A 10,120-nucleotide genomic window follows, 5' to 3' on the forward strand; every position below is an offset into this window, starting at 1 on the left:
TGGCTTTTTAAGCAGGCAGGACTGGCCTAAGTATTACTTTTAATTAGTTTTCTATTGGTTTTAAAGGATACTAATTGGCCTATTGCAATATTTTATTTTAATTGATTTTACAATGTGGTATGTTTTTTGTATTTGTTTACTTGTTTTTAACGGGCTGTAAGCCGCCCTGAGTCCGCAAGGAGAAGGGCGGGGTAGAAATCTAATAAAATCAAAATCAAATCAAATAATCCGAGTTTAGTAGAGATATTGGCCTGTAATTTTTAATATAAGTCAAATCAGAACTTTTTTTGGGAATCAATGTGATTGTTGCTTCTTTCCACGATTCGGGTATCTTAGCTTCATTCAATACATCATTATATACCTCTAATAACAGTGGGCTTAGTAATTCCTGATGATTTTTATAGATTTCTGAAGGTAGACCATCTGGGCCTGGTGTTTTGTTACTTTTTTGTTTTTTAATTGCCTCAGATATCTCCCCTGCTGTTATCTCATTATTTAGTAAATTTTTACCTTCCTCCGAGATTCTGGGCAGATCTGTTTTTTGAAGGTAGTGCACCATCTTGCCTTCTTCTACTTTCTCCTTATCCTCATAAAGGTTTTTAAAAAAAACTCATACACTACCTCTGGGACTTCTGTTCACAGAAGAGAACACAAGCCTCTTCCTTTCCTTTCCTTTCCTTTCCTTTCCTTTCCTTTCCTTTCATTTCCTTTCCTTTCCTTTCCTTTCCCTTCCCTTCCCTTCCCTTCATCTTCTTTTCTAGGGAACAGGTTGCTCTTTTGTTCCTATATTCCTCTAGATATAATAATAATAATAATAATAATAATAATAATAATAATAATAATAATAATAATAATAATAATAATAATAATAATAATAATAATAATAGTAAAGTTGGAAGGGATCTTGAAGGTCAGGCAGGAAACCCTATACCATTTCGGACAAATGGCTGTCCAGTCTCTTCTTAAAAACTTCCAGTTTTGTATGAAACAAAATTTGTATGAAAATTTTGTAGCAAGGAAGAAGTGATATTCATATTCATAGAAACAATGTAGCACTTAAAATTTTGAAACTTAAAGCTTTAAGAAAGAATATCCCCTCTCATTTAATGATCACAATCTGTTCTAGCAACTTTGTTGTTAGGTGAAACGGTTACTAAATAAACACATGACTAAGAGAGAAAGAGATATGCAAAGAAGACTGGCTGGTGTTGTCAGATAGTTCCCTTGTACAGTGTCCTGTGCCTCATCCACTTTTCCCCTCACTCCCAGGGCAGACAGATAGTTTAAACAAGGTATCTCTTCCTGATCTGCTTTTCTCCACGGTGCAACCCAGTCAGAATTTCAAGTAACCAGGCAGGAAACATGATGAGATAATCCTACTTTATTTTTATTTTTTTATAAATATTTTATTAAATTTTGTATGGGTAAAAAAGGATGGGATCAATATGGGTATGGGAAAAAGGAGGGATGTGGAATTTGGGGTAGGGTAGGGATAAATACAATAATGGGGGCAACCCCCAACAATAATTTCACGCTTTAACAAACAAGTTTCCGTCCGGGTCTAAGTATTAAATAACATAATTCATATCGTAGTCAGCAATCATGCAATGAAGTTAACTGTAACCATCATACTAAAAATTGATAGATAAATAGACTTCCTTTAAATAGGTAAACAAAATTATTAAAATCTCATCTAATCATCGTTATCATCATTAATACATTCTCAAATTCATAATCATCACATTATCATTTAAACACACTAAAAATAACAATATTATTAACCTAAAATCTAAAATTTAGTTAAAAGCCCATCATTCATGTATCTCTAACCATTGGCAAAAATTTTCCCAAGTTTTAAAATAAATTGAATCATCTTTCTCTTTAATCTCCAGTGTTAATTTATCCATTTCTGCACAATCTAAAATTTTAGTAATTATAGCTTGATCAGGTGGTAGATTTTCATTTTTCCAGAATTGGGCAAATACTATTCTTGCAGCTGTTAAAACATGTAATATTAAATAATCATTCTCTTTACCATAATCAGATCTTATTATTCCTAGCAAAAACAATTCCGGTTTAAATTCTATCTGTATTTTCATCATCTTTTCCAGCCATCTATGAATCTTAAGCCAATATTTCTTTGCATTAGGGCATGTCCACCAGGCGTGATAATAAGTGCTTGGCAGTTGTTTACATTTCCAACAAGTATTCGATACATTTTTAAACATTTTTGCTAATCGTACTGGTGCCATATGCCATCTATAAAACATCTTATATAATTTTTTTTTATATGTTGCTGCCTTAGTAAGTCTAATATTTTTATCCCAAAGTTTTTGCCAATCTTCCAAATCTATAGAATATCCAAAATTCTTTGCCCATACTATCATTGTTTCTTTTACTTGTTCTTCTTCCATCTTCCAATTTAGCAGAAATTTGTAAAGTTTCTTAATCAAATTCTCATCCATTTTCAACAAAATTTTATCCAGCGGAGTCTGTTCTTTATAAAATCCAGTAAATTTTATATATTTTTTGTATCTTGTTTGGATTTGCAAATAGGACCACAATGTTAGGTCAATACCTTGTTGTTGAAGCACTTGCCTATCTTTCAGTTTTCCTTCATTGTCCAAAATATCTTTATAGCTAACTAATGTATCATAGTTAATCAAGCTTCCATTGTTGAAAGCCACTCCGGTATTTTCATATACATTTTATGTCTAATTTTCTCCCATTCTAAGAGCAGTACATTCCTTATGGCATGATTTTGGAAATATTTGTGTGCTTTGGTTTTCTCATACCATAAAAAGGCGTGCCAACCTAGTTGAAAATCATATCCCTCTAGATAAAGCAATCTTTTATTTCTCAATAAAATCTACTCTTTAAGCCAAAGCAAAATAGCTGCTTGGTAATAAAGTCTCCAATCCGGGAGTCCAAAGTCCCCCCTGTCTTTGGATTCTTGTAACAATTTGCATTTAATTCTTGCTTTCTTTCTTTGCCATATAAATGTTAGTATTACTGCATTTAAATCATCAAAAAATTTCTTGCTCAATTTAACAGGAACTGTTTGAAACAGAAACAATAGCTTTGGTAAGATATTCATTTTAACAGTAGCTATTCTTCCTAACAATGACAGTTGGAGATTTTCTCACTTTTCCAGATCTATTTTTATTTGATTCATTAATCTCTCATAATTATCTTCTTTTAGTGTTGTATATTTTGCCGTTAAATAAATGCCCAAATATTTAACTTTTTTAACTATTTGAAGATTTGTCGTTTGAACAAATTGAGTTTTCTGTTTGTCTGTTAAGTTTTTTGTTAACACTTTAGTCTTTTCCCTGTTTATTTTCAATCCAGCCACTTCTCCAAATTTCTCAATTTTCTGCAAAAGTTTAACAGCTGTTTCCAATGGCTCCTCTAAAATAAAAACTAAATCGTCCGCAAAAACTTATATTTTTGGTCTTTAATCTCCAATCCTTTTATTTCCGTATCTTGTCTGATATTTCTAGCCAATACCTTTAAGGTGAGGATAAATAACAAAGGGGACAGTGGACATCCCTGTCTTGTACCTTTTTTATATCGAATCCATCTGTGTAATCTCCATTCAGAAGTATTCTTGCTGTTTGTTTTTTATAAATCGTTTGAATTGTTTTAATAAAGTTCTCACCAAAATCCATTTCTTGAAGCTGTTGAAACATAAATTGCCAATTTAGATTGTCAAATGTTTTTTGTGCATCAAGAAATATAAGTGCCATCTGGTTCCCTGGGTGATTTTCATAGTATTTCAAAATGTTTAAGATAACTCTCAAGTTATTCTTTATCTGCCTTCTAGGAAGGACACCATTTTGGTCTGAATGAATAAATTCAGTCAAATAATTTTTCATTCTTTCTGCCATTATTGCAGCAAAAATTTTATAATCCACATTTAATAATGATATTGGTCTATAATTTTTTGCTTGTGTAAGATCTGTGTCTTCCTTAGGTATCAAAGTAATATTAGCTTCAGTCCATGAGTTCAGTATTTTTGTCTGTGTAAAGATTCCATTACATACATCTTTCAAAATTGGAGTTATAGTATCTTGTAATGCTACATAAACTTCTGCAGGAAGTCCATCAGGTCCTGGTGTTTTGTCTTTATTTTGCCTTTTTATTGTCTCTGTAATCTCCTTCATTGATATCTTCTCATTCAGCCTCTGCCACATATTCTCAGGAACATTGCCTCTTTAGGGACCGCCTCTGCCTTATAAAGTATCTCATAATACAGGGCTTTTCAACCTTTTCACCCATTGTGCCACTTTTAGGATATGGCAACATCCGAGTACCACCAGTCGCCTAGCAAGGTGTCAAAAACTTGATGACCAAAAAAAGAGAGAAAAAAATTGATAAAAGTACAGGTAGTCCTCGACTTACAACAGTTCGCTTAGTGACTCTTCGAAGTTACAATGGCAATGAAAAAAGTGCCCCCCAAGCCACAGCCGAGCAAGACACCTGCCTGCCCACCCAGCGGCGCTCTTCTTCCTGTCCGAGGTTTTCATTGTTGTGAGCATTTCTGTTGAGGATTGGCAGCGGGGGTGGGGTGGGGTGTTTGGTTTTTATTCCCCCCCTGCTGGGTGGTTGCAGCAGGTTTTGGTCACTTCACATGACCCTGGGACACTGTGACCATCATAAATATGAATCAGTTGCCATTCAGCTCATTCCCCTCCTCTGCTACCACTTTTCTAGGATGGTCGCGTAACACCTGCCAGGTGCCAATGTACCACAGGTGGTACCCGTACCACTGGTTGAAAAGCCCTGTCATAATAGTCCTTAATAATTTTTTTCATTACATCATTATGGCAATGCAACTCACCCTTTGAGTCCCATAGCTTACTAATTAATCTTTTTTCTCTTTCTTTTTTCAATCTATATGCAAGCCATCTCCCCGGTTTATTAGCATTTTCAAAAAAAATCTGTTTAGTTTGTTTAATCTGTTGTGCCATCATGTCCATTTCCAATAAATTTAGTTTGTGTTTTATTAATTCCATTTGTGTTTTCAGCTTTTTCATTTGCGGATTAATTTGCAGCTCAGCTTCCGAAGTACTAAGTTGATCTTTGAGGCTATGTTGAATTTGTTTCTTTTCTTGATAATCCTACTTTATTGAAAGGCTACATTAACAGAATCTTGCAAGTCTGAAAATACAAATCTCCCACCATCTCTTTTTACTATCTAGCACATTAGGGCAGATGCCTTCTAAATTTCTTTCTCTGCCTATCATTCAGCTAGGGCTCCCTTCTTTTTATCTGATCGTAACCTAGGCAGTAACTCTTCCTCTTTTTTCCCCCAAGGCCATATCATTATAGCTCTTTCCTAAGAAATGCTAACTACAAGTTAAGAAACTGAGTTCTGTGGTCTTAATTAGTTGATCAGAACCCAAGCTGGCACTGCTGCCTGAAACTACCAGAACTTAAATCAGTTTCACACTGAAGGATTTTGTTGTAAGTTGCACAACATTTGGTCACAAATGCACTCACATTACTCAGAAAATGCAGAACACAGAATAACAGAGTTGGAAGGGTTCCTGAAGGTCTTCTAGTCCAACCCACAGCTTGGGCAGCAGACCTGATACAATTCAGGACAAATCCAATCTCTTTTTAAAAATGATGAAGCTACAATTTCTGGAGGCAAGCCTTTCCACTGGTTAATTTTTCTCATTGACAGGAAATTTCTCCTTAATTTTAGGTTGGATCTCTCTTTGATAAGCTTCCATCTGTTATTTCTTGTCCTTTCCTCAGATGCTTTGGAGAATAGGTTGACCCCCTCTCCTTTGTAACAGTCCGTCAATATTGGAAGACTGATATCATGTCACCCCTAGTCTTTCTCCTCAATAGACTAAACACACCTAGTTCCTGCAACTATTCATTGTACGCTTTAGCCACCAGCCCTCTAAGCCCAAACCCTGTCCTGCAGCCCACTACCGGGCTGTGGCCCATTCAGAACCACACATGCACACGCAGCTCAGCTTGAGTTGCACAGGCCAATTCCCCTTTCCACCCCCTACTGGGCTGTCAAGCCATAAAGGTTGGGGACCACATATATTACCATATATTGAAGTATTGTGGGCAAGAGGTGGGAAAGCAAAGGGAGCAAGCTTCATCCAGCCTAGAGAAAGCAAAAGGGAGATTTAAGGATTGAATGGAACATGAGTTTCTGTAGTAAAGTATACATCATTGATTTAACAGCCACTCAACAGTGGCCTGTTAAATCAACATTGCATACTCTACCTTAGAAAATGTAACACAAAATCACAACTTACCTTCAGAGAACAAAGCACCCCAGAATGAAATGACTGTCCCAGACAATAACCAGCCACTGGAGGGGTGGGAAAATGCCAATGAACCCAGCCAATTGAAACTAGGGCTGCCAGTAGAACTGGAATGAAGTCCTGAAGATTATCTTGAAGGCCTCAAGTAACTTGAGTCAGAAAACAATGTTTTTAACTGAGGCTAGAAACATGAATAAGGTGTGCGGTTGTAATAGGATGGGAATGAAAGGAAGACAACATCATCTGTTCCTATCTTCAGGAAGTGATGAGTGGCTGGTACTAATGAGCTGCCCAGAATTACCTGGCAGTAAGATGGGTGGTCAATAAATGTGAGAGACAGAGAGAGAAATGATGGGCAAGTCAAAGTACAGATATGCCCAGGTTCAATGCCAGGAACAAGAGGATGGGTTCCAGAATCTTGGGAACTAAATAAGATAACTGCAGTCATCATTTAGGAATTAGTAGTTTAAGGCAGCATTTCCAAAAGTGGTCAAGCAGGAGAACCTATACCATTTCAGACAAGTGACTGTCCTTAAAAACCTCCAGTGATGGAGCGCCCATGATTTTTTAAGGCAAGCTGTTCCATTGGTTAATTGTCATCACTGTTAGGAGGTTTCTCCTTAATTCCAGGTTGCTTTTCTCTTTGATCAGTTTCCAACCATTGTTTCTTGTCCTGCCCTCTGGTGCTTAAAAATCTAGATATTTATCTTCTTTCTTGCAGCCATGAAGGTCTTCCATTGCTGAATTAATATTTTCATCCAAGACTGTTTGGTCTATTTATTTATCTTTTAAGATAACTTTTTTTATTTTGGTGGTCTTCAAACATGTTTTACTCCAAGTTCCATAACTCCCAGATAGGGTTGTCATATCTAGAAGATGAGAAATTGTAGAAAGCTGTATCAACTTCATTTATGCCAAATTCACATGTAGAAAAAAAATCAGAGGGACATTTCAGTGTGAAGTCTCTCACATTTTTAAATGCTCACTTTATAAATTGATGTGAATTCATGTAGAACAGACAAGTCAAACACAAGGCCCGGGGGCCGCATGCGCCCCGCGAAGTGGTTTCATGTGGCCCGCGAAGCCATCCTGAAAACAGTGAGGGAATGTCCCCCACTGCCTTGGCCCTAGCCCAGGCCAGCCGGGAGCCAATGTACAATTTTCATCTATGCTGAAACGTATTCAGTCTTAGCTCCACAAGGCCGTCTGGAAATGGCTTGGTGCCGCAGGTGTTTGAGGGCCAGGCTGGGCGTTTGACCTCTACTGCCCAGGGCTCCGACCAGCCCGCACCACCATCCAGCCCCCCACGCATGGCCTGAGAGGAACATTGAGGCTCCTCCAATGGACCATGCCTTGGCACTTGCCCTGGTCCCACCCCCTTCTGCCAGAGACCCTCAGGTCTGTCCCACTCCTGCCCAGGCCCCCACACGAACGATGTAGAGCTGGCCACGCCTACCCAGTAGGCCACACCCACTCTGTCCATGCCACACCCACTCTTTCCATGCCCACCCAGTAGGTCTCACTCATCCTGGCCACACCCACCTGGGCCCCCAAAGGCAACCGCAATGCTGATGCGGCCCTCAATGAAATTGAGTTTGACACCCCTGATGTAGAAGGTTCTACCCCCGCCCCTTGTGCACCACCATTTTGTCTAAGCACTGTGTAGTCGAGAGATAGACAATGTATGAAACTCCCTCCAAAATTCCTGAACACAATCAATCCAATTATCGTGCTCAAGTTGAAAGCATTATAGAACTCTTTACCTGGTGGGCCACAGATTGGCCATTTCTAATACAGCACAAAGACAGAATGTTACTGTCAGAATCCAGTTATATTTCCTTTCTATCTATCTCCTCTGATCAAAAACCAATCCTTACCCTCTCCTGAATCCTGCCATACTCCTAAGGGGAAGGGGGAGTATGCATGAGGGTTTTATTACTTTCGCTTCCTCTATTCACAAAGTAACCTATGTGTTTATTCATCTCAGGTCTGCTAACCATCACAATGTAACCATTAGCCTCTTATCCTATGCCAATCTGAACTTCTCCTCCTTACCTGCCAGCTAGGAAGGGGAGTGAAAAGATGCAGCCTCTGGAATCTGGTTCATTTATCTGTCATCAAAATAAGGTGTGAAGAGCTGTTGAATGATCATGTAAAACGGAGCTGGATTGATGTTATCTTTCCTGGATTTAACACCTAGAAATCTGCCGGTCTGAATCACCTGGAAGACCTGTGGGGTGGGGGCTGCTTAGGGACACTTTAAAACATCGATTTGTAAGGAAATAAGATAAGATAAAATAACCTTTATTGTCATTTTTTTACTGTGGGCACAACGATACACATCAAAAATGAAATTTAGTTGCCCACTCTTAAGTGAAACACATACATGACACACACCTAAACATACTATGAACAACATATGTATAGACCCACACCCCTACATATACATAGCAAATAAATATTAAATACTGTCCATCTTGAATATATAGCAGAAGGAGGAAGCTTGAGAGTTCACAAGGTTAATGCTGTATGGAATGAAACTATGGCTGAATCTGGATGTTCTGCTACGAATACCATGAAGCCTCCTCCCAGAAGATAACAAGGAAAACAGGTCATGAAGAAGATGTGTAGTGTCCCAGATAATCTTATGGACCCTGCTCAAGAAACGCTTCTGTGCTATGTCCTGGATGGGAGGGAAGGAACTGCCAATGATCTTTTCGGCCATTCTCACCACTCTCTGCACCGCCTTCCCTCAGATCCTGTATATCATGCCTGCTATCAATTTCTCTTAATGAAAGTTCCTGTTGGAAGAAACCGTTTCCAAGATGGATTGAAGTGGTTCCTTACAATAGTGGTTCCTTACAGTTACAAAGATAAGAAATTAGATGAAAAAGTCAGTGCTTCTCAGTCTTAGTTGAGAGAAATGGTACTAACATATTTCTTTGTGTTTGAACTTTATGCAAGTTCAAATAGCATAAAGCAGGGGTCCCCAACCCCCAGTCCATGGACCGGTACCGGGCCGAGGCATGCCAGCAACTGGTCTGCACAAACAAGCAAAGACCCATCCATGTGGTGCAAGCAGCATACAAAACCACACCCCCTCGGTCCACGGAAAAAACTCTCTCCACGGAACTGGTCCCTGTTGCCCAAAAGGTTGGAGACCTCTGGCATAAAGAATTACTGAAACCAGTCTGTTCTGTAAAGCTGAGCAACATGAGAGAGGAGATTCCCCCAAGCTCTTCCTCCTCCCCGTCTCCCTAAACCTCTCCGTATATCTTCTTGAGATGGAAAATACAAACTAGGCTATTAAATCCTAAAATATCCATGTTATTCCCCTGTCCAAAAAAGGAAAAACATCCCTCTGTACCCACAAAATCCTTTCCTTGCCAATTTGTCATTATCAGTGTTGTGTCCTGAGCCTGCAAAAGCAGGCTCGGGACGTTGCAAGAGTCCCGGGCATTTGCAAAAGCTGCCCGGGACCAGACTGAGTGGCGCTGGCCTTGCGTGCATGCGCAAGGCGGGAAAAGACCGCCTTGTGATTGGTTGGATTTGCCCGGGGATCAGAAGGTATAAATAGAGGCCTGCGTGCCTCTGCTCGGGTTGTTCATAGATTGGAAGCAGAGAATAAAGACTTGTTAGAAATGCTTCGTCTCAAGCGCCATTATTCTCCGGACTTAACACTGGCGACGAAGGTGGGATTCAGTCTATACAACTAGGAAAGCTTGAAGACTCACCCAAAGAAGTCCAGAAGAGGAAAACGGCGTGGAAGTCAGCGTTATCCTGCCAGTACGAAATCGCTGGAGGGTGCGTGCGGCTGAAGAAGA

The sequence above is a fragment of the Protobothrops mucrosquamatus genome, unplaced genomic scaffold (genome assembly GCF_001527695.2).
Source record: "Protobothrops mucrosquamatus isolate PMUCROS unplaced genomic scaffold, P.Mucros_1.0 scaffold749, whole genome shotgun sequence".
Lineage (NCBI taxonomy): Eukaryota > Metazoa > Chordata > Lepidosauria > Squamata > Viperidae > Protobothrops > Protobothrops mucrosquamatus.